The sequence below is a fragment of the Bubalus bubalis genome, chromosome 14, assembly GCF_019923935.1.
Source record: "Bubalus bubalis isolate 160015118507 breed Murrah chromosome 14, NDDB_SH_1, whole genome shotgun sequence".
In the NCBI taxonomy this organism is placed as follows: Eukaryota; Metazoa; Chordata; class Mammalia; order Artiodactyla; family Bovidae; genus Bubalus; species Bubalus bubalis.
The window spans coordinates 40,310,161-40,334,667 of record NC_059170.1 but is presented as its reverse complement, the minus strand read 5'-3'; the positions used below and the strand labels follow the sequence as shown (position 1 = coordinate 40,334,667).

At 40.0% G+C, this 24,507-nt stretch overlaps 1 pseudogene; it reads left to right on the top strand.

The window, feature by feature from the left end:
- Positions 1 to 1,596: 1,596 nt before the first annotated feature.
- LOC102398153 lies at positions 1,597 to 24,090 on the top strand (annotated as a pseudogene).
- Positions 24,091 to 24,507: the final 417 nt, after the last annotated feature.

Genomic DNA, 24,507 nt, shown 5'->3' with positions numbered 1-24,507 from the left:
AACTTTATTAATTGGAGCTGTAAGTTAACTCTTTGACAGAGAGAGCGAGATGGTGGTGGGGGACAGCCCCCAGTAAAGTCAGAGGTGAGCGCACAAAGCAATAAAGTAGGCAGACTCTGGTTTTTTGGGGGGTAGATGCTCGAGAATATCCAGGGGGACTCCTGAGGCTCGATCCCGCCTTTGCGTATGCCGAGCCTCCTTCCTCATGACCTTTGTCACGAGTGGAATGTCTCTCGTGGGCTCCTGGCACCATACATATCTATTCCCCCTGCAGGTGTAATGAGCCACTCCAGCTGCTCTTCAGTTCAAGCTCAGAGTTAAGTGAAATGGACACCATTTTCCTGACAAACTCCAAGTAGTGGAGAATATCGCACATAAGGATTTCTGTGATGAGTCTGCTTTGAGGGAGGCAGCGGGGTGCTGCACCGCCGCCCTTTACAGATCAAGATGGCTCTGCTCAAGTCAGGGGAGAGGTGAGTGTGAATAAAAACATACAGAAATGTCCTTCCAGTCTTTTGGATCTTTCCTAGTCATACGTTCACTTTGTTGCTGTAGATGTTTTTTTACTGGTTCCCAGAACTCCTATGACATTTTTCAGCTGCTTTCTTTTTCCATACTTCCCTTTTCAAGGGAGGCTTCACTCCTCCTAGCTCACTATTTTGCTGACATCACTCTATGTGTTAAAATGAATTTTCCTTCACAACATCTGCTTGTACCAGTGCATCATGGTTTCCCTTACTCTTCCTAAATTTGTTGCAATTTCAGTTGTTTATCGGCTTTTCTTTTATGAATAATGTTTAGCATGATAACAAACTGTGTAAAATATGTATTGGTTACATTATAAGAGTACTCTAAAAAGTTATGTAACTTAGTTCAAGGTATAAACACTCAAGAGTCTGTTTGAACCTGCACATGGTATCCTAAAACTGTTAATAATTGACATCAATAAACACTTTGCCAAAATGCCTGGTTTTGGTATCCTTTTCATAATTTCACCCTAGTCAGGTCTGTAAGGGCTTCTCAGGTGGCCCAGTGGTAAGAATTCGCCTGCCAATGTAAGTGACGCAAGAAACTTGGCTTTGATCCTTGGATCAGAAAGATACTGTAGTGTAGGGAATGGCAACCCACTCTAGTATTCTAGCCGGGAAATTCCATGAACTCTGGAGCCTGGCAGGGTACAGGCCATGGGGTTGTAAAAGAGTGGGACATGACTTACTGACTATACCTCAACCACCATAGGTGTATAAAGCAAAATAATTTTGCTGCTGGAAAATTTAAAAGGCAAATTTGGTTTGTTTCACATTTTGATTCTCTATTAAGAGATTACATTTTGGAAAATGCTTAATAATGCACACTTCTTAATTGTGTGATTAGTGTGCCTTCCTATACTGTGAAATACTTGTTTCAATTGATGTTTCATCAAAAGTGGGCTCCATAATTAGAAAAGTGAAATGACTGGTATGCGGAGGTTTCTGTGTAACATTTGGTCAATAATTGTTTGGCATATTTCATGGTTATATAACTGAAGTTATGCTGATTAAAAAATAAACTACCAAAGTAATTGGTTTCATTTCTCTTACTCTATGGGCACTGGTTTAATCCTCTCCTCCTCCAATGTATCTGCTAACATTAGACAGTCAGCTGGGGTGTTAACTTCCTGTTATTTATAGCCTGTGAAGGCAGAAGAAAAGATCAGTCTACTTATTCAGAGGTAAAACAGACAATGGATCCCAAAGGCCAGAGAGTGAAGCTTAATGATGGCCACTTCATTCCTGTCCTGGGATTTGGCACCGCTGAAGCTAAAGAGGTAACAGAGGTGGTTTGGGGTTGAGATATAAATAGTAGTGGATGTAACATGAATGGAAGGGACTTGGGTTGTCAAGCACTGAGCACCTGGCTAGCTCCTCTAGCCACTAACCAGGCTAGAACCATGTCCTGTGAAAAGAGAGAGAGCATCCAGTCTTCACTATGCATCAGGGTCTGAGGCTGTGCTCACCTGCAGATTACTCTGGGTTTCCCTCCAGTTTCTGTCTCTTTCTTAGCTTGGCACAAGAGGTGAGACTCGGCTGTCAAGATCACTGACTGTCAACTGCTTTGCTTTGAGGGCAATTGCAATGGCTGGTCTCTCTGTGTATTTCATTAGTTCCAGAACTCTTACCTCCTTCAAAAATGATGTGACCCAGAGAAGTATTTGAGGTGGAAGTTCCTAAGAATGAGGTGAATAGGAACTAATGAGAGAGAACTGCTTCTCTACCATGGGGTGCCTCGTAGGTGCCAGACAAGACACTCCAGTTGTGTTTTGCCTTGTACTTCAGTTGCTCCTTGGAAACTTCTTCTAATGGAAAATATGGTGTCACTTGAGGGGATAAGCTACCATCTTACAGGCCATGTTGTGTAATGTATCCCTTGGGTGTTGTAATGTCTTTTTATTAAAGTGTAGTTTTCAGTGCTTGGACAAAAAAGGGACTAGCGGACAAGTCTCTAGACCTGAAGCCAGAAAGTTTGCTGTCCATCTTGTCTTTAGAGAATGTAGTTGTGACAAGGTCTGATCCTGAAACTTTGGGTCTCACTTTTATCATTTGGAAATTAGAAGGAAATATTCAGAGACATTTTGGAAAGAGAAGACAGGACATTTTAGTGTCAAGTAGGGTGCAGGGAGTAAAGTGTCCAGGCTAGTACTAAAGTTCACTGGTCCATTCCTAGTACATCCCTGAATACCCAAGTGTTTAAGAAAGACCAGGACTGAACCCAACAGAGAGCAGTTGCACCAATTATCTACCTCCTTGAAATAGAAAAGATTCTGACACACGAAAAAGAAATAGAATATTATTCAGCATTTTAAACAAAGTTAATACTGCCATTTGAAATTACACAGGTGAACTGGGAGAAGTTTAGCTAGGTGAAGTAAGCCAGAAATAAAAAGACAAATACTACATGATCTCTTTGTGAAAAGTGAAAGTGAAGTCGCTCAGTCGTGTCCAACTCTTTGCGACCCAATGGACTGTAGCCTACCAGGCTCCTCTGTCCATGGGATTTTCCAGGCAAGAACACTGGAGTGGGTTGCCATTTCCTTCTCCAGGAGATCTTCTTGACCCAGGGATCAAACCTGGGTCTCCCTCATTTTAGGCAGACACTTTACTGTCTGAGCCACCAAGGAAGTCTCTTTGTAGGTGGAATCTAAAATAGTGGAACTTATAGAAACAGAGAGTAGAGAAATGACCAAAAGCTGGAGATAAATCTGTGAAAAATGGAAAGATGTTTGTCAACAGTCTAGACTTTCAGTGATACAATGAATAAGTTGGTGACCTGATGCACAGCACTATGACTATAGTTATAAATAATGGGTGATACCCTGAGATTTTGTAGAGATTAGATCTGAAGTTTTCTTAGAAACCCCCTAAAGTAAGGTAAATGAAATGAGTGATCTGCTAAATAGTTTGATTTTAGTGATCATCAACAATGGATGCTTATATGAGAACATCACTTTTTACACCTTGAATAGATACAGTTTATTTTTTTTTTTTCCATCCTCTTTTTTTTTTTTTTAATTTTATTTTATTTTTAAACTTTACATAACTGTATTAGATTTGCCAAATATCAAAATGAATCCGCCACAGGTTTACATGTTTTCCCCATCCTGAACCCTCCTCCCTCCTCCCTCCCCATTCCATCCCTCTGGGTCGTCCCAGTGCACCAGCCCCAAGCATCCAGTATCGTGCATCGAACCTGGACTGGCAACTCGTTTCATACATGATATTTTACATGTTTCAATGCCATTCTCCCAAATCTTCCCACCCTCTCCCTCTCCCACAGAGTCCATAAGATTGTTCTATACATCAGTGTCTCTTTTGCTGTCTCGTACACAGGGTTATTGTTACCATCTTTCTAAATTCCATATATATGCGTTAGTATACTGTATTGGTGTTTTTCTTTCTGGCTTACTTCACTCTGTATAATAGGCTCCAGTTTCATCCACCTCATTAGAACTGCTTCAAATGTATTCTTTTTAATGGCTGAATAATACTCCATTGTGTATATGTACCACAGCTTTCTTATCCATTCATCTGCTGATGGGCATCTAGGTTGCTTCCATGTCCTGGCTATTATAAACAGTGCTGCGATGAACATTGGGGTACTCGTGTCTCTTTCCCTTCTGGTTTTCTCAGTGTGTATGCCCAGCAGTGGGATTGCTGGATCATAAGGCATGTCTATTTCCAGTTTTTTAAGGAATCTCCACACTGTTCTCCATAGTGGCTGTACTAGTTTGCATTCCCACCAACAGTGGAAGAGGGTTCCCTTTTCTCCACACCCTCTCCAGCATTTATTACTTGTAGACTTTTGGATTGCAGCCATTCTGACTGGCGTGAAATGGTACCTCATAGTGGTTTTGATTTGCATTTCTCTGATAATGAGTGATGCTGAGCATCTTTTCATGTGTTTGTTAGCCATCTGTATGTCTTCTTTGGAGAAATGTCTATTTAGTTCTTTGGCCCATTTTTTGATTGGGTCATTTATTTTTCTGGAGTTGAGCTGTAGGAGTTGCTTGTATATTCTCGAGATTAGTTGTTTGTCAGTTGCTTCATTTGCTATTATCTTCTCCCATTCTGAAGGTTGTCTTTTCACCTTGCTAATAGTTTCCTTTGATGTGCAGAAGCTTTTAAGGTTAATTAGGTCCCATTTGTTTATTTTTGCTTTTATTTCCAATATTCTGGGAGGTGGGTCATAGAGGATCCTGCTGTGATGTATGTCAGAGAGTGTTTTGCCTATGTTCTCCTCTAGGAGTTTTATAGTTTCTGGTCTTACGTTTAGATCTTTAATCCATTTTGAGTTTATTTTTGTGTATGGTGTTAGAAAGTGTTCTAGTTTCATTCTTTTACAAGTGGTTGACCAGAGTTCCCAGCACCACTTGTTAAAGAGATTGTCTTTAATCCATTGTATATTCTTGCCTCCTTTGTCGAAGATAAGGTGTCCATATGTGCGTGGATTTATCTCTGGGCTTTCTATTTTGTTCCATTGATCTATATTTCTGTCTTTGTGCCAGTACCATACTGTCTTGATAACTGTGGCTTTGTAGTAGAGCCTGAAGTCAGGTAGGTTGATTCCTCCAGTTCCATTCTTCTTTCTCAAGATCGCTTTGGCTATTCGAGGTTTTTTGTTTTTCCATACAAATTGTGAAATTATTTGTTCTAGCTCTGTGAAGAATGCTGTTGGTAGCTTGATAGGGATTGCATTGAATCTATAGATTGCTTTGGGTAGTATACTCATTTTCACTACATTGATTCTTCCAATCCATGAACATGGTATATTTCTCCATCTGTTAGTGTCCTCTTTGATTTCTTTCACCAGTGTTTTATAGTTTTCTATATATAGGTCTTTAGTTTCTTTAGGTAGATATATTCCTAAGTATTTTATTCTTTCCGTTGCAATGGTGAATGGAATTGTTTCCTTAATTTCTCTTTCTGTAGATACAGTTTATATTTGGTGTATTCCATGCAGCTTCACTGGTAGACAGTGGTCTTAGAAGCTTTCACCTTGCTTCTTGATGCTTTTTGTTATTTTGTTTTTCAGTTACTAAGTCATGTCTGACTCTTTGTGATCCTATGGATTACAACAGTCCAGGCTCCCTGTCTCTCACTATCTCCTGTAGTTAGTGTCTTTACCATGTACCTTATACCTTTTTTATTTTGCTTCAAGAATCTTATAGTATAAATCATATTCATTACTACAACTTAATGCTGAGTCCTTTGGGTCCACTGAACCTGGAGGTGGTCTTCGGGTCCTCCGATGCCTGTGATCGACCATGGATCATTTGGGATGTAAAGGTTACTGGGTGGGTATTTAAAATCTGACCAGGAATGTTCAGGGAAACTGTCATGGGTTCAGCACCAGACCAGAACTAATCAAAGATATGAAGAAAAGTTGATTCTTTGGAAGATCAAAGCTTGCACTAGCGATCTCTTAATCATGTGGGTATTCAACTTCTACCTTTGTTGCTTATGTAGGTTCCTAAGAGTGAAGCTCTGGAAGTCACCAAATTTGCTATAGAGGTTGGGTTCCGCCATATTGACTGTGCTTATCTGTACCAAAATGAAGACATGTTGGCCAGGCCATTCAAAGCAAGATTGCAGATGGCACTGTGAAGAGAGAAGACATATTCTACACTTCAAAGGTGCTGCATGTTGTGTGTTGAATATGTGTACTAGTGAGTGTGCCCAGGTCACTATTATATAATAGGATCATGTTTGGTGAAGAATTGATTGGTGAACTATGCTTCTTGGTATATTCTTAAGGTATTAGAAATCCCTGGTGCTCAGTGTTTAAGACTTGGCACATTACTATTATGGGCCCCCATTCCATCATGTGTCAGGGAAGTAATATCCCACAAGCCATGCAGTAAGACCAAAAGAAAATTTCCTAAATTTTTATAAATAAAATTTCTATTCTTTAATATTTTCAGCTTTGGTGCACTTTCCTTCGACCAGAGTTGGTCAGACCAACCTTGGAAAAGTCACTGAAAAATCTTCAACTGGACTATGTTGATCTCTATATTATTCATTTTCCAGTGGCTATGAAGGTTGGATATATGTGTGATCACATCAATTTTAAATCTTGTGTTAGAATGTGCATCAACTTGCATGGATGGTTGAATTAAGATTTTTCTTAGTAGATTGAAGGGATGATTACACCAGAGTAGAATCCCCCAAATAATCATTTGTGATCATCTTTTTACTGAGCTTCTTTGAATCTGTTACATGCCCCCCAGACAAAGGAGTTAATAATCCAAGACTCTCTGCCAGAAAAACTTGAGGCAGTAGAAACAGGCAAGTTCTGCACACAGTCTTGATTATGACTCCTGAGTGTCTGGGGATTTCATGAACCAAGAGTTTGGTGCAGCTGTGGTGAACATGGGACTGCCTTATATTGAACATTATTAGTTTATCTTGTCTTTCACCCTTTCAAGGTTAGCAGATTTGGTGCTGTTCCCTCTGGGTACATCTAAACTTTGTACCTTTATAAGGAGTTGGGAGATATTGTCTACAGTCTTGCTCGACTTTATGATGAGCTTTGTAGACTGCACTTAGTCATTAAGAATGGTTTACTTAGAAATCTTGATTTCTAGTTATAGAAATCAACTCAAGCCATCTAATGCAAAATAACTTAGTGTAGTATGTAGGTGGCAAGTCCCAGACACAGAGAGTTTTGAGGATTTTCAGGACTCCTCAGAAATGTCTCTTTTTTCTATCCCTTATAAGGGGATTACTTTATTTTTACTGAACATTTTCCATTGGTGGCAAATATGACCTGAGGGGCATTTCAAAGCTCAGGGTCATAAGCATTTGAGAGCACGTCTGGATCTTTCACATTCCATATCAACCTAATGAGAGCCTTGCTGGTTCACGTGCCTGTCCTAGAGCATCTAATGCTAGAAGGGTAAAGGAAATTTGATTATCTAGCCCAGGTCTAGTTTACAAGTTTTATTTTGGAAACTATGGCATGTAAGTTACTGCCATTCTCAGATCAGAGATATTTCAAAAGAACCAAGTACAGGGAACAGAATAAATTAACAGAAGTCACTGGAAGTCCCTTTTAGGACATAGAAAAATTATTGCAACATATAATAAGTGTAAGAGATTAGAATAAGCCTCCCTCAAAAGACATTGCTTACAACTCCATACACAAATCACTTTGCAAATATTAGTATGTAGAAAGTTATAAACCTACCTCATGGAGGTTTAATTCCTAGTGCCTGGCAGCCTGGCTAAATGTGGAGAAATTATTTTGTCACATCTCTAATATATCTGCCTCTGTTCCAGCCAGGGGAGGAATTACTTCCAAAAGATGAAAATGGAAAACTGATAGGTGATTCGGTGGATCTCTGCCGCACGTAGGAGGTGAGTCCAGGGAGGAGAGAACCAGAGGAGGATCCAGGAGAGGGGGAAACTCCTTTATTTCTGCTACCTGTGAGAATGGGCTGTGGACCATCAGACTTGGCAGTTCATGAATCTAAGGGCTGGGATGCTGGGTTTGTGGGGAGGAAACCATTGCTGAAATGTTCATAGAAAAGAACGGAGAAGGAGAATATGGGACAGTGTAGACAGGCATCTCTTTCCTTTCTTGTGATATGTCTTCTCCAGGGTTTTCTAAGGAGAAGTTGGTAATTCTTCTTCTTTTTTTTTTATTTTTTAAATTTTATTTTATTTTTAAACTTTACAATATTGTATCAGTTTTGCCAAATAACGAAATGAATCCACCACAGGTATACCTGTGTTTCTCATCCTGAACCCTCTTCCCTCCTCCCTCCCCATACCCTCCCTCTGGGTCATCCCAGTGCACCAGCCCCAAGCATCCAGTATCGTGCGTCGAACCTGGACTGGCGACTCGTTTCATACATGATATTATATATGTTTCAATGCCATTCTCCCAAATCTCCCCACCCTCTCCCTCTCCCACTGAGTCCATAAGACTGATCTATACATCAGTGTCTCTTTTGCTGTCTCGTACACAGGGTTATTGTTACCATCTTTCTAAATTCCATATATATGCGTTAGTATACTGTATTGGTGTTTTTCTTTCTGGCTTACTTCACTGTATAATCGGCTCCAGTTTCATCCACCTCATTAGAACTGATTCAAATGTATTCTTTTTAATGGCTGAGTAATACTTCATTGTGTATATGTACCACAGCTTTCTTATCCATTCATCTGCTGATGGGCATCTAGGTTGCTTCCATGTCCTGGCTATCACAAACAGTGCTGCGATGAACATTGGGGTACACGTGTCTCTTTCCCTTCTGGTTTCCTCAGTGTGTATGCCCAGCAGTGGGATTGCTGGATCATAAGGCAGTTCTGTTTCCAGTTTTTTAAGGAATCTCCACACTGTTGTCCATAGTGGCTGTACTAGTTTGCATTCCCACCAGCAGTGTAAGAGGGTTCCTTTTCTCCACACCCTCTCCAGCATTTATTGCTTGTAGACTTTTGGATTGCAGCCATTCTGACTGGCGTGAAATGGTACCTCATAGTGGTTTTGATTTGCATTTCTCTGATAATGAGTGATGTTGAGCATCTTTTCATGTATTTGTTAGCCATCTGTATGTCTTCTTTGGAGAAATGTCTATTTAGTTCTTTGGCCCATTTTTTGATTGGGTCATTTATTTTTCTGGAGTTGAGCTGTAGGAGTTGCTTGTATATTCTCGAGATTAGTTGTTTGTCAGTTGCTTCATTTGCTATTATTTTCTCCCATTCTGAAGGCTGCCTTTTCACCTTGCTAATAGTTTCCTTTGTTGTGCAGAAGCTTTTAAGGTTAATTAGGTTCCATTTGTTTATTTTTGCTTTTATTTCCAATATTCTGGGAGGTGGGTCATAGAGGATCCTGCTGTGATGTATGTCGGAGAGTGTTTTGCCTATGTTCTCCTCTAGGAGTTTTATAGTTTCTGGTCTTCCATTTAGATCTTTAATCCATTTTGAGTTTATTTTTGTGTATGGTGTTAGAAAGTGTTCTAGTTTCATTCTTTTACAAGTGGTTGACCAGTTTTCCCAGCACCACTTGTTAAAGACATTGTCTTTAATCCATTGTATATTCTTACCTCCTTTGTCAAAGATAAGGTGTCCATATGTGTGTGGATTTATCTCTGGGCTTTCTAGTTTGTCCCATTGATCAATATTTCTGTCTTTGTGCCAGTACCATACTGTCTTGATAACTGTGGCTTTGTAATAGAGCCTGAAGTCAGGTAGGTTGATTCCTCCAGTTCCATTCTTCTTTCTCAAGATAGCTTTGGCTATTCAAGGTTTTTTGTATTTCCATACAAATTGTGAAATTATTTGTTCTAGGTCTGTGAAGAATACCGTTGGTAGCTTGATAGGGATTGCATTGAATCTATAAATTGCTTTGGGTAATATACTCATTTTCACTATATTGATTCTTCCAATCCATGAACATGGTATATTTCTCCATCTATTAGTATCCTCTTTGATTTCTTTCACCAGTGTTTTATAGTTTTCTATATATAGGCCTTTAGTTTCTTTAGGTAGATATATTCCTAAGTATTTTATTCTTTCCATTGCAATGGTGAATGGAATTGTTTCCTTAATTTCTCTTTCTGTTTTCTCATTATTAGTGTATAGGAATGCAAGAGATTTCTGTGTGCTGATTTTATATCCTGCAACTTTACTATATTCATTGATTAGTTCTAGTAATTTTCTAGTGGAGTCTTTAGGGTTTTCTATGTAGAGGATCATGTCATCTGCAAATAGTGAGAGCTGTACTTATTCTTTTCCAATTTGGATTCCTTTTATTTCTTTTTCTGCTCTGATTGCTGTGGCCAAAACTTCCAAAGCTATGTTGATTAGTAGTGGTGAGAGTGGGCACCCTTGTCTTGTTCCTGACTTTAGGGGAAATGCTTTCAATTTTTCACATTGAGGATAATGTTTGCTGTGGGTTTGTCATATATAGCTTTTATTATGTTGAGGTATGTTCCTTCTATTCCTGCTTTCTGGAGAGTTTTTATCATAAAAGGATGTTGAATTTTGTCAAAGGCTTTCTCTGCATCTATTGAGATAATCATATGGCTTTTATTTTTCAATTTGTTAATGTAGTGTATTACATTGATTGATTTGCAGATATTGAAGAATCCTTGCATCCCTGGGATAAAGCCCACTTGGTCGTGATGTATGATCTTTTTAATGTGTTGTTGGATTCTGATTGCTAGAATTTTGTTAAGGATTTTTGCATCTATGTTCATCAGTGATATTGGCCTGTAGTTTTCTTTTTTTGTGGCATCTTTGTCAGGTTTTGGTATGAGGGTGATGGTGGCCTCATAGAATGAGTTTGGAAGTTTACCATCCTCTGCAATTTTCTGGAAGAGTTTGAGCAGGATAGGTGCTAGCTATTCTCTAAATTTTTGGTAGAATTCAGCTGTGAAGCCGTCTGGACCTGGGCTTTTGTTTGCTGGAAGATTTTTGATTACAGTTTCAATTTCCGTGCTTGTGATGGATCTGTTAAGATTTTCTATTTCTTCCTGGTCGAGTTTTGGAAAGTTGTACTTTTCTAAGAATTTGTCCATTTCTTCCACTTTGCCCATTTTATTGGCATATAATTGTTGATAGTAGTCTCTTATGATCCTTTGTATTTCTGTGTTGTCTGTTGTGATCTCTCCATTTTCATTTCTAATTTTATTGATTTGATTTTTCTCCCTTTGTTTCTTGATGAGTCTGGCTAATGGTTTGTCAATTTTATTTATCCTTTCAAAGAACCAGCTTTTGGCTTTGTTGATTTTTGCTATGGTCTCTTTTGTTTCTTTTGCATTTATTTCTGCTCTAATTTTTAAGATTTCTTTCCTTCTACTAACCCTGGGGTTCTTCATTTCTTACTTTTCTAGTTGCTTTAGGTGTAGGGTTAGGTTATTTATTTGACTTTTTTCTTGTTTCTTGAGGTATGCCTGTATTGCTATGAACTTTCCCCTTAGGACTGCTTTTAAAGTGTCCCATAGGTTTTGGGTTGTTGTGTTTTCATTTTCATTAGTTTCTATGCAAATTTTGATTTCTTTTTTGATTTCTTCTGTGATTTGTTGGTCATTCAGCAGCTTGTTGTTCAGCCTCCATATGTTGGAATTTTTAATAGTTTTTCTCCTGTAATTGAGATCTAATCTTACTGCATTGTGGTCAGAAAAGATGCTTGGAATGATTTCTATTTTTTTGAATTTACCAAGGCTAGATTTATGGCCCAGAATGTGATCTATCCTGGAGAAGGTTCCATGTGCGCTTGAGAAAAAGGTGAAATTCATTGTTTTGGGATGAAATGTCCTATAGATATCAATTAAGTCTAACTGGTCTATTGTATCATTTAAAGTTTGTGTTTCCTTGTTAATTTTCTGTTTAGTTGATCTATCCATAGGTGTGAGTGGCGTATTAAAGTCTCCCACTATTATTGTGTTATTGTTAATTTCTCCTTTCATACTTGTTAGTGTTTGTCTTACATATTGCGGCGCTCCCGTGTTGGGTTCATATATATTTATAACTGTTATATCTTCTTTTTGATTGATCCTTTAATCATTATGTAGTGACCATCTTTGTCTCTTTTCACAGCCTTTGTTTTAAAGTCTATTTTATCTGATATAAGTATTGCTACTCCTGCTTTCTTTTGGTCCCTATTTGCATGGAAAATCTTTTTCCAGCCCTTCACTTTCAGTCTGTATGTGTCCCCTGTTTTGAGGTGGGTCTCTTGTAGACAACATATGTAGGGGTCTTGTTTTTGTATCCATTCAGCCAGTCTTTGTCTTTTGGTTGGGGCATTCAACCCATTTACGTTTAAGGTAATTACTGATAAGTGTGATCCCGTTGCCATTTACTTTTTTGTTTTGGGTTCGATTTTATACACCGTTTTTGTGTTTCCTGTCTAGAGAATATCCTTTAGTATTTGTTGGAGAGCTGGTTTGGTGGTGCTGAATTCTCTCAGCTTTTGCTTGTCTGAAAAGCTTTTGATTTCTCCTTCATATTTGAATGAGATCCCTGCTGGGTACAATAATCTGGGCTGTAGGTTATTTTCTTTCATCACTTTAAGTATGTCTTGCCATTCCCTCCTGGCTTGAAGAGTTTCTATTGAAAGAGCAGCTGTTATCCTTATGGGAATCCCCTTGTGTGTTATTTGTTGTTTTTCCCTTGCTGCTTTTAATATTTGTTCTTTGTGTTTGATCTTTGTTAATTTGATTAATATGTGTCTTGGGGTGTTTCACCTTGGGTTTATCCTGTTTGGGACTCTCTGGGTTTCTTGGACTTGGGTGATTATTTTCTTCCCCATTTTAGGGAAGTTTTCAACTATTACCAGTTCAAGTATTTTCTCATGGTCTTTCTTTTTGTCTTCTTCTTCTGGGACCCCTATGATTCGAATGTTGTAGTGTTTAATATTGTCCTGGAGGTCTCTGAGATTGTCCTCATTTCTTCTAATTCATTTTTCTTTTATCCTCTCTGATTCATTTATTTCTTCCATTCTATCTTCTAATTCGCTAATCCTATCTTCTGCCTCTGTTATTCTACTATTTGTTGCCTCCAGAGTATTTTTAATTTCATTTATTGCATTATTCATTATATATTGACTCTCTTTTATTTCTTCTAGGTCCTTGTTAAACCTTTCTTGCATCTTCTCAATCTTTGTCTCCAGGCTATTTATCTGTGATTCCATTTTGATTTCAAGATTTTGGATCAATTTCACTATCATTATTCGGAATTCTTTATCAGGTAGATTCCCTATCTCTTCCTCTTTTGTTTGGTTTGGTGGGCTTTTATCCTGTTCCTTTATCTCCTGGGTATTCCTCTGTCTCTTCATCTTATTTAAATTGCTGAGTTTGGGGTGTCCTTTCTGTATTCTGGCAGTTTGTGGAGTTCTCTTTATTGTGGCGTTTCCTCGCTCTGTGTGGGTTTGTACAGGTGGCTTGTCAAGGTTTCTTGGTTAGGGAAGCTTGTGTTGGTGTTCTGGTGGGTGGAGCTGTATTTCTTCTCTCTGGAGTGCAATGAAATGTCCAGTAATGAGTTATGGGATGTGTATAGTTTTGAGGTGACTTTGGGCTGCCTGTTTCTTGGAGCTCAGGGCTGTGTTCCTTGTTGCAGGAGAATTTGCTTGGTATGTCTTGCCCTGAAACTTGTTGGCCCTTGTGTGGTGCTTGGTTTCAGTGTAGGTATGGAGGCATTTGATGAGCTCCTGTCAATTAATGTTCCTTGGAGTCAGGAGCTCCCTGGAGTCAGGGTTTGGACTTAAGCCTCCTGCTTCCAGTTATCGGCCTTATTTTTACAGTAGTTTCAAAGCTTCTCCTTCTATACAGCACCATTGATAAAACATCTACGTTAAAGATGAAAAGTTTCTCTACCATGTGGGTCACCCAGAGAGGTTCACAGCGTTACATGGAGAAGGGAAGAGGGAGGAGGGAGTTAGAGGTGACCCAAATGAGATGAGGTGGGATCAATAGAGGAGAGAGTGGGCTAGCCAGTAATCTCTTCCTTATGTGCACTCCACAACTGGACCGCTCAGAGCTGTTCACGGAGTTATACAGAGAAGAGAAGAAGGAGGAAGGTGACAGAGGTGGCCAGGAGGATAAAAGGGGGGAATGAAAAGGAGGGAGACAGATCCAGCCAGTAATCAGTTCCCTAAGTGTTCTCCACCATCTGGAACACACAGAAATTCAGAGTTGGGTAGAGTAGAGAGGGGTTAGGGAGGCGACACAGGCGACCTGGTGGAGAAAAAGGAGAGTCCAAAGGGAGAGAGAGCAGTCAAGCCAGTAATCTCACTCCCTAGTGAAAAATGGGTACTGAAGATTGGGTTGTTAAAGGTACAAAATTGGTAACAAATACATAAAAGCAAAAATTAAAAATCTAGAGTAGAGTTTGGAATTTCAAAAATACGATGTTAAAGAAAAGAGGAAGGAAAAGAAAGAGATAAAACGAACAAACAAAAACCAACAAGGTCGCAAAAATTATAAAGAAAATATAGGCACAAAATTGATAACTAATACCAAAAAGCAAAAGTTAAAAATCTAGAGTAGAGTCTGGAATTTCAAAAATACAATGTTAAAAAAAGAAGAAGAAAAAGAAAGAGAGAGGGAAAAAAAAAAAAACAAGAACAAACAAAGTCACATAAATTATAAAGAAAATATAGGCACAAAATTGATAACTAATACCAAAAAGCAAAAGTTAAAAATCTAGAGTAGAGTCTGGAATTTAAAAAATACAATGTTAAAAAAAGAAGAAGGAAAAGAAAGAGAGAGGAAAAAAAAAAAAAAACAAGAACAAACAAAGTCGCATAAATTATAAAGAAAATATAGGTACAAAATTGATAACAAATACCAAAAAGCATAAATTAAAAATCTAGAGTAGAGTTTGGAATTTCAGATATACAATGTTATTTAAAAGAAGAAGAGAAAGAAACATAGAAAAAGAAAAAGAAAAATTAAAAAAGGGTCACAGAAATTATATATAAAAAAAACTATAGGTACAAAATTGATAACAAATACCAAAAAGCTAAAATTAAAAATCTAGAGTAGAGTTTGGAATTTCAAAAATACAATGTTAAAGAAAAGAAGGAAAAAAAAAAAAGAAAAAAAAAACAAGGTCAAAAAAATTATAAAATATATATATATATATGAAGTTTGCTTTAAGAAAAAGAATAGGGTCTTCTCTCTCTTTTTTTTTTTTTTGCAAAGTAATCGGTTATAAAAGTGAAAATTAAAGGAATAATAGAGGACTTAAAAATTTTTTTTAAGTTAAAAAAATAAAAATAAAAAAAAGAAAGAATGAATGATCGTAAAAATAGTAAAAATATATCTAGGACTTTCTCCGGTTTTGTTGTGAGTATTGTGGGTTCAGTTTATTTTTGGCTAGTTCCTTGGTCTGACTTATATTTCTCAAGATCTATAGGCCCCTTCCTATGTAGTTGGTAGTAACCACAGGGTTTTAATCTATTGCCTGTAGCTTCCAAGGCAGTTCCCTCTGTTATAGCTTCTTCTGTTTGCTGGTCTCTTCAGTGTCTGGTTTCCGCCCTGACACAAAGGGGACGATGGAGGACATTTTTTTTTTTTAGGCTCACTTGTTCAGTCGCACTGTGGGGAGGTAGGGAGGGATGCTGCAAACAAATAACACTGGCGTGTGCTCGCAGAGCCTCAGCCACACTGGGTCTGCCCCCCGTTCACGGCGCGTGTAGCCTCCCTGCCCACGCTGCTTAGGCTCTAGGTTGCTCCTCCGGGAACCATCCGAGGCCGGCCCTGGGCTGCCTGCACTTCTCAGGTCCAAGCCGCTCAGGTTCAGGCACTCGGGTAGTCCTCAGAGGCGCAGACTCTCGGTTGGGCCTGCGTTTTGTGCCCTTCCCAGATCCGAGCAGCTCAGGTGATGAGGTGTTCGGCGCGCGCGATTGCTGCGACTTATCGCCTCCCCGCTGCTCGGTTATCTAGGTATGCAACCGGCGCACCTTCTCAGGCAGATGTTGACCGTCCAGACCCCCAGTAAGTTTTAGTTAGCAAAGAAGCCTGCTTACAGTTTTATAGGTAATATCTCTCTGGGACTGCGATTGTCCCCTTCCGGCTCTGGCTGCCTGTCACCGGAGGGGGATGGTCTGCCGCCAGCTATCTCTGTTCAGTCCTTTGTTCCGTGCGTGGGCCTGGTGGTGTCTTAGGTTAGGGCTGGCTTTTCACATGGTAGATATCCCACAGTCTGGTTTGCTAGCCCAAATTATTTCGCTCAGATAGCGCTCGGGGTATTCAGGCCAGATCCTTGCGATGCAGCCTGCGCCGCGCCTCCCTGCCCAGGCCCCACTTGCTAATGGCGGATGCAGGCATCTGCACTGCTTCTCCGCTGGGTGAGTTACCGTAGGGCTCGCAATGTGTGGGTTTTAATTTTTTATTTATTTTTCCTCCCTGTTATGTTGCCCTCTGTGCTTCCAAGGCTCGGCACAGATTCGGCAGTGAGGTTTCCTGGTGTTTGGAAACTTCTCTCTTTTTAAGACTCCCTTCCCAGGACGGAACTCCGTCCCTCCCTCTTTTGTTTCTTTTTTTGTCTTTTATATTTTTTTTCCTACCTCCTTTCGAAGACTTGGGTTGCTTTTCTGGGTGCCTGATGTCCTCTGCCGGCATTTAGAAGTTGTTTTGTGGAATTTACTCGGCGTTTCAATGTTCTTTTGATGAATTCGTGGTGGAAAAAGTGTTCTCCCCATCCTACTTCTGTGCCATCTTAGCTCCTCCCCCAGTAATTCTTCTTATATCATGACCTTCTTCTCCTTTTTTCTTTCTTAAAATCAATGTAAATTCTTGACATGAGACACTTTTTACAGATTTTTTTTCCAGCATTTATTCTTGGTCTGTCACTCATTTCAAATGACTGTTCACCACCTCTCCCTCCCAGGCCCTGGAGAAGTGTAAGGACGCAGGGCTGACCAAGTCCATCGGGGTATCCAACTTCAACCACAAGCAGCTGGAGAAGATCCTGAACAAGCCGGGGCTCAAGTACAAGCCCGTCTGCAACCAGGTGAGCAGCTCGGCTCCTCTCCCTCCTGCTCTTCAGAACCTCCTTCTTGCGCTGAAGCCTGATGTCTGTCTGTCCTCCCCTCCTGTTCATCCAACCTTTGTTGGACAGAGGATTCTAGAGAGTAGAGTTGCTGTCTGGATAGTGTGAATAGAACCCCAAATCTGATGTAGACAGATTTGATGTATCTATCTGATGTAGTCTGGATGGAAAAGGTAGGGAGGGCATCCTGCTAAATTGTGGGTAAAACCTAGAACTAGAGGTAGGATGTGTTTTCCTGAGATTAAAGGATGACAAGATTGGATGGGAAAGTGCCCTGGAATGAACTTTGTGTACGAAGGAAGCCATGAAAACATTGAATGGGAAGTAAATTAATAAAGTAACCAATCAGCTGAAATGGGTGGTAAGGGTTTGTGTGGGGTTCTGATGACTGAATCTTTAGTCTTGGTGTCTCAACATTTACGAGTCTCAACAGGGAGCACAGAACAGAAAAATGTGCTGGAGATGATGAAATTCATCCAGGCTAGAGGGTGAAGTTAAAGGTTCAAGGTGATGCTAACAGAAGATAAAACATTTACCCAGGAATATCTACTCAAATATAGAGTACACCTTTTGATTACTCAACTTGGACTGGTTCTCCCATCCATGGTCTGTCATAAAATTAACTGTATAAACACACTTTTCTCTATTGTTCTCTAGATGTTGATATTTCCATTTTACATTTAATGTTGCAACCTTTCCTTTAGGCACTTAAAACTTTTAATCTGCCTCTGTTATATTAATATTACCTTTTCAAATAATCTGACACTCTTCTCTGTTGACATTCTACAGGTGGAATGTCACCCTTATCTCAACCAGAGCAAACTGTTGGATTTCTGCAAGTCACATGATATTGTTCTTGTAGCCTATGGTGCTCTGGGATCCCAACGAGTAAAAGATTGATATGAATCCCACTGAAGACAACTGGGAGTTTCCTTAAAATTCAATTTTTGATGAGCTATTTTAAAATACAGTACTCAGATAACTCTCATAAGCAAAGGGGAGTGAGGGGACAGATGGAATATTTTCTTCTATCTTCCTAACACCCAGCCATTTTTCTACATTGTATTAGCTTGCAGACTCATCATTAACAGATATCTGCATTAAAATCTATATATAATCCCCTAGTTGAAACTAGAAACACAAGCTTATGTCATGATTTATATAGATATTAACTAATAAAACATTTCTAAAAATAGAAATTCCAAGCCTCACTTACCTTATGTCTAAAATTGGTATAATAATATGCAATTCTCAGGTCTATTATGATAGAAAAAACTAAACTTGAACCATTTTTGTATATATCTAAAGAAGAGTAGTGACGGAATAGATTTCTCTGATTTTGAGAGTACTCAATATTTTTCACTTAGGACTATTCACTTAGGAAAGTGAAAATTTTTAAAAATCCCTGTTTTTTTCCTTCTGTTCTCTGTTCATGCCCTTGATTATAGAAAAAAAACAACCTCTGAGAATTAAAAAAAAAAAAAAAAATCCACGACTTTAGCACTCCTGGTCTCAGGTCAATAATGCATCCAAATAACCTGCAGAGCTTTGTAAACACAGAATGGGATGTGACACAGTTGAAATTCTGATTTAGTTTGTCTTCAGCTAGCCATGGAATTTTTATATCTGACAAGATCCCAGGTGATACTGATGATGCTGGTACACTTTGAGAAGCACTGGTATAGAGTGGACCTACTTAATCTGTTTGGGAAAACTACTCACAAACTGCATACTTAGTCTCAGCTCCTCTGGATTTCTGAATTTTCTTCTAGGGTGAACTTGAACCTCCCTGTTCTCTTGGAGGACTCAGTTCTTTGTGCCATTGCCAAAAAGCACAAGCAAACCCCAGCTCTGGTTGTCCTTCGTTACCAGATTCAACGTGGGGTTGTTGTTCTGGCCAAGAGTTACAACAAGAAGTGGATCAAAGAGAACATACAGGTGATGAGTGGGGCTCTGGGCCGAGGGCTTCTATGGAATATCCTTCATGAGGGTCATTCTTTGTCTGTCTGTCAAGACTTTCCTTGAGTCAAGATGCATTACCTGTTCTTCCCTATGCATGAATGCCTAGTGTGTATTCCTGATGGTTTTCTTTTCCTGCTGTGGCAGCAGGAGAGGTGGCCTCCCTGAAGAGGGTTCAGTTCTGTTCAATTAAGTCACCCAGTCATGTCTGACCCTTTATGGCCTATGGATTTCAGCATGCCAGGCTTCCCTGTCCATTACCATATCCTGGAGCTTGCTGAAACTCATGTCAATTAAGTCGGTGATGCCATCCAACCATCTCATCCTTTGTCATCCTCCTTTCCTCTGCCTTCCATCTTTCCTTTTGATGATTGTAGGGGAGAAAGTGGTCTCCCCATCCTATTCCTCCACCATCTTAGGACTGCCTCGGCCCTTCTCTTCTATTTAACTATTCAGTCCTTTGTACTGTGTTCTTAAAATGGAAAATAAGTGTTCTTTCTCAGAATGGTGCATTCATCTTTAAACATGTCTTGACTGCTCTTGACTGTTCTTTTATTTAAAATTTAGTATCACTTTACTGATTTGCACAAAAGAATATTTGTTTAACTCCTTGGATCATGCTGCACTGAAATACTAGATCACTCTGGAGAAATGCATTTCTTTAGAAAACTGAGTTTTTCTTTTCATGACTGTGATGTTAATTTTTAATAATTTGCTGTTCTTTAACATTTTAAACACTTTTCATAACTTTCTCCAGTAAAGTGTTAGTCGCTTCAGTTGTGTGTGACTCCTTGTGACCCCATGGACTGTAGTCTGTCAGGCTCCTCTGTCCATGCGATGCTCCAGGCAAGAATACTGAAGTTGGTTGCCATTTCCTTCTCCAGGGGATTTTCCCAACACAGAGATCTTCTCCACTAAGGCACTGACATATAGGTTTTGTTAGATTTATTCATAGGTAAGAAGTAAGTTTGAAATCAGATTACTGATAGGCTTTCAAGGGGGAGCCTCCACCTACGCTGCTTCAGCTGAATGCTGTCACCCTTCGGGCGTGTTGGGGAGACGAAATCAGTCTAATGTTAGCTCAGGTTCAAGTATTGAGTTAGGAGTGTCCACAGCAGTTTGTTTGGAAAAAGAAGATTTTAGTTTGTTTCCTGTCTAAAGTGATTCACTTAGAAAGATAAGGGATTAATACACAGTAATGTTAGTGAGGTGGACAGAGTAGGAGAAGGTGTGGGAAGGAGAGGTGAGAACTCAGCAAGGGTCCCAGGTTGTTCTCCTGGAAGCTAAGGACAGACACGACTTCCCTGTCCCCTCTTGTCTCCAGCCAGCTGGAAAGTCCTCCAGTCCCCAGGGGATGCTGGCTCCCTGAGGGAGAGGTGAACATGATTGTTTCTTCCTTCAAGGTGTTTGACTTTGAACTGACTCCAGAAGACATGAAAGCAATTGATGGCCTCAACAGAAATATAAGATATTATGAATTTCTTATGTAAGTGACTGTTTCACAAACACAGTCATTTTTGTTTTTATTTTTTTGTAGCAGAGAGGTGAGCAGGGGAACTAAGCTTTTTAAAAGCTTAAGTTTAGAAAGACAGTCCTTATTTCCAGAGTAGGAGTGAGCCAGGTACTTCCTGCAGACCTCAGCCCAGAGGTTTCCTCCAGGGCTCCATCCTTGATCAACAGAAATTGATTGGGGACCAGGAGAGCCCATCAGTAAAATTCCCACAGTTGACATTGTGGTAAATAAATTCACTACTTTGTGCCCCTAATCCCTGTGCCTGGTGTACCTCCTCTCAGAGCCCAGGGAGCCAGGAAACACAAAGGGCACAAAGCCTGCAGCCCACTATTCTTTCAGCGACCAGTAAACATGTTTAATTGTTAATTCTTTTTACATAAGGAAAAAAAATTAGTTATTATATAAGAATAAAATGAATACAGTTATTATTATTAATAATAACTATATTATTATGAAGCCAGATTTCATAAATGAGTCCATCTCTTTGTCTTCCAGTGGTGTCAGTCACCCTGAGTATCCATTCTCTGAAGAATATTGATCAACTCACTGTGGTTCTTCGATAACTCTTTACTTCTGGGGTGGTGAATATTTTTATGCTTGATGAAGAAATTTAAATAAAGTGTCTGAACTTCTGAAACCATGCCTTTCTTTTTAAAAATAAACAGTTTATGAAACAGCATAGACTTTAAAGTAAGAATGCTCTTTCTTTCCTGTCATTGAAATAATACATATATATGACAGAATATTTAGATAGAAAAGGGAAAGGATAGGAAATAAAGATCAGTCATGTTTACCCATTCGATAATACTTACCTTTGGTGCATTTACCTTGTAATTTTCCTAGGCACATATGTGCATTTGTTTATTTACAAAGACAAATAAACTTCATTCTACAGATTGTATACTTCCTTTGAAACATAGCCTAAGTATCTTGGTAAGCTAAAAATATGATTTTAAAAATCCAGTATTATATTTTGCTTCCTGTATAGCAAGTAGCACATCTTAGTCATTTATGTAATTTCTTATTTGTCTGCCCGTACTCAGCATTTTGATGAATCCTTACATATTTTGAGTTTATTCAGTGGTCATTCCGCAAAACTTTACTGAACATTCTTTAGAAAGACATTGTCATATCAACAAATGTAAATAAGTGAAATGAGAAATGTCTTGAGTCATTAGTCTTGTGAAGAATGAGACTGTGAATGAAATCAGGAGAATTTAACTGTTAGAAATGGTTAAGTGTCTATTGAGATAATTCTGCACAATCTCTCCCATTTCTGTACTTCTGTTAGAGATATCAATTACACTTCATTACACACAACTTTTCATTTGTACAAAACAGCCTTGAAACACAAAGAAAGTGGCTCCTTGCATTTCTCTGGAACAGGAAACGCTTATTCCAGGAAGGAAGAGTTTTCATGGAACACTTAAGGGCCAACAAGTCTGCTGATGTGGGTGGAGTTTAGTGAGGTGGGGAGACAGGAGCTAAAGGCAAGTCAGAGAGCTGGTGGGGCAGGGGGTCCTTGTCATATAGGCTTTTAAAGGACTTTACTATGAGGGAAATGGAGAAGGATATTTCCAGAACACTGCTCCTCAGGCCCCACTCTGATGGCTACCCTGCCCTATCCAGACATCCTGCTGGTCTAAGCTGGATCTGTACCCCCCACTGCCCACTCTGCCCAGCATGGGTGGCTTTGCCCCAGGGGGAGTGAACTGGATCCATTGGTGCTAAGGGGGCATTTATGGGCCAGGGGGCGCATGGGCTGCCCAGTGAACTGGCCGAGTCCTGGGCAGCGTCTGGCCACCCCCTCAACCTGTTCCAGGAGCAGGAGTGGGTGCATGTCTCAGAAGAGGAGTCAGGTTTCCAGGCCTCTTGCGGGTCCCCCTGGGTTCACAGCAGCTGTGGGGCTAAGACCACTCAGGGTTGTGCCAGGGCTGCAGTGCCCAGTGTGTGGCATGCATGGGTCTCTCCAGGGAGGACCTCTGAGCTCCTGTCCTCCCCTCCTCATCTGGGGCCCTCCCAGGGGCTCAGTCCTGATCTGCTGGCTTCTCTTCCCTTCCCACCCAGCTCCGTGGGGATGATTCTTTACAGCCTTGGTGTGGAGGGGGCTTCCTGCTGGTGTTGTCTGTTATTAGGAGATGTGACCCTGATGTGCTCCTGGGGGAGCTGAGCTCAGTGTCCTCTTGTCCACGTGGAGCTCCTCTCAGGACAGTTGTGACACTCACTGTGAGCTAAGTGTGGCTCCTGTGATTGTTCAGGAAGAGTTGGTGCTGATTTCTTTTTTTTCCTTTCATGAATCAGGCTTCCCAGGTAGGGCAGTGGTAAAGAATTTGCCTGCCAATGCAGTAGATGCAGGTTGGATCTCGTCCAGGAAGATCCACTGGAAAAAGAAATGCAGCCAACTCCAGTATTCTTGCCTGCAGAATCCCATGGACAGAAAAACCTGTGAGGCTACCGTCCACTGGGTTGCAATAGAGGGGTCTGACATAGCGACTAAACAGTAACAAAAACTGTTTCATGGCTCATTTTTTTCTCTCTTTTTTCCCCATCTGTCTTTTTTTTTTTTTTTAGCTTTCTTGTTTCACCCTTTCTCTGTTGTACGCCTTCTCTGTTTCCTTCTGTGTGTTCATGACTGGGTACTTGGAAAAGCACAGCACACCCACTGTTTGCAGATTTGTACCACATCCTGATTGTCCTTCACTGGCTGACGTGGCATGTGCCAGATCCTCGAGTCAGCTCAACAGAAAACTAAGGGAAACTCAGGTCCTTTCTGAGTCAACAACATGCCTGGAGCATGAGTGGCTTTCTGATTCTGGGAAATTTATGATTGTTTTTGAATGCCTTACTATTTGCCAAATCCACACCCCAGTTCTATCAGGGTTTTACATGGTCTTGTGTGTGTCTCCACACTTGGTCCCCGGCCCTGGTCCTATATATATCTAGTCCCCCTGAAGCTTTAATGAGCCACTCCTGCTGCTCTTCTGTTCAAACTCAGAAATAAGTGAAATGGATACAGTCAGGGGAGAGGTGAGTGTGAATAAAAACATACGGAAATGTCCTTCCACAGTTCTGGATCTTTCCTAGTTGTGCATTCACGTTGTTGCTGTAGATGTTTTTTTGACTGGTTCCCAGAACTCCTACGATATTTTTCAGCTGCTTTCTCTTTCCAAGAGGTACTTCACTCCTCCTAGCTCACTATTTTGCTGACATCACTCTATGTGATAAAATGAATTTTTCTTCACAACATCCCCTTGTACCAGTGCATCATGATTTCCCTTACTCTTCCTAAATTTGTTGCAATTTCATTTGTTTATAGGTTTTTATTTTAAGAATAATATTTAGCATGAAAACAAACTGTGTAAAATATGTACTTGTAACATTAAAAGAGTACTCTAAAAAGTTATGTAACATAGTACAAGGTATAAATACTCAAGAGTCTGTTTGAACCTGCACATGGTATCAAAACATTGTTAATGATTAATGTCAATAAACACTTTGCCAAACTGTCTGGTTTTAGTGTCCTTTTCAGAATTTCACCCTAGTCAGGTCTGTAAGGGCTTCTCGGGTGGCCCAGTGGTAAGAATTCACCTGCCAATGTAAGTGACACAAGAGACTTGGGTTTGATCCCTGGATCAGGAAGATACTATGGGGTAGGAAATGGCAACCCATTCCTGTATTCTAGCTGGGAAATTCCATGAACTGTGGAGCCTGGCGGGGTACAGTCCATGGGGTTGTAAAAGAGTCAGACATGACTTACTGACTGTACCTCTACCACCATAGGTGTGTAAAGCAAAATAATTTTGCTGCTGGAAAATTTAAAAGGCAAATTTGGTTTGTTTCACATTTTGATTTTCTACTAAGAGATTACATTTTGGAAAGTGCTTAATAATCAATGGAGAAGGCAATGGCACCCCACTCCAGTACTCTTGCCTGGAAAATCCCATAGACAGAGGAGCCTGGTAGGCCACAGTCCATGTGGTCGCTAAGAGTCGGACACGA